The sequence below is a fragment of the Trematomus bernacchii genome, unplaced genomic scaffold (genome assembly GCF_902827165.1).
Source record: "Trematomus bernacchii unplaced genomic scaffold, fTreBer1.1, whole genome shotgun sequence".
Lineage (NCBI taxonomy): Eukaryota > Metazoa > Chordata > Actinopteri > Perciformes > Nototheniidae > Trematomus > Trematomus bernacchii.
The window spans coordinates 1,195,493-1,196,403 of NW_022987370.1; the positions used below are offsets into that span (position 1 = coordinate 1,195,493).

The 911-nt window shown below is 41.7% G+C and overlaps 1 protein-coding gene across 1 annotated transcript in view; it reads right to left on the reverse strand.

Annotated features, from left to right (window-relative positions):
• Window positions 1-510, reverse strand: part of sstr2a (somatostatin receptor 2a) — a 6,994-nt gene extending 6,484 nt beyond the window's left edge. The window contains 1 exon segment of the mRNA XM_034132319.1: window positions 272-510. The gene's annotated coding sequence lies outside the window, so the exon portion shown is untranslated.
• Window positions 511-911: the final 401 nt, after the last annotated feature.

Here is a 911-nt window from a genome sequence, read left to right on the forward strand (position 1 = left end):
GCCTGCACCTGTTCCATGGAGGAGCATCTCCTCCTAAAAATCAACACGCATTAATTTAAGCACATGTTTAGGATTTAAATGCATTTGCTCCCTGTCTAATTGAATTTGTTTGCTAATTACCAAAACACGAGCTCACTGCTGCGTCATGAATCACAAACAAGGATTGCGTAAAAAGTGCGCAAAAAAAGTGCTTTTTAAATGCCTTCAGATAAGGACTTAAATTACGCACTTCGTAACAAATCCGCACGACAAATTCAACAGCATCACTTACTTTCACTTAGATTTTAAAACGTCCCCTTCATGTAAAGTCCGTGGTGTTTAAAGAGTCCTTTAGGGGAGAATTTGGAGTCCATGTGCTCCATCGCGGCAGCCTCTCATCCACCTGCTGCCCGAGGATTTACGCACGAAACCGCCCACCGTCTCCAGAGCAGCTGTACGTCTCTCAGGGCATTTTACCTCTTATAATATCCCGGATTGTGAAGTGAAACTGAGGGAAATCCGCGTATTTTTAAGGAAAAATAAGAATTGAGAAAAAGACGCTCACTGTGCGCGCGCTGCCTCCGACCAACGACTGTTGGCACAAAGTCATCCGCGAGGAGTCAGAGAAAGAGAGAGAGAGCGAGAGAGACAGTACATGACGCGTCACTCCACGTCCGTCGGTGTCCGTGGGTTTGCTGATTTGGAGTCACGCGCATAATAGTGAGCACATTTTCTAGCTTATATTTGAACGTTTTCTCTTTCTTTCTTAACAATTGTAGTGATATGCTAATTAATAGTCATGAATAGTGGGCTTACCTTGTACCATTAACAAATGTATTTCCCTGCAAACTGTACATTTATACAGCAAAATTAGTCAATATTTCTTACGTTTTTTGTAGTTTCTTTCTTCAGTTTTCATATTTAATAATTTG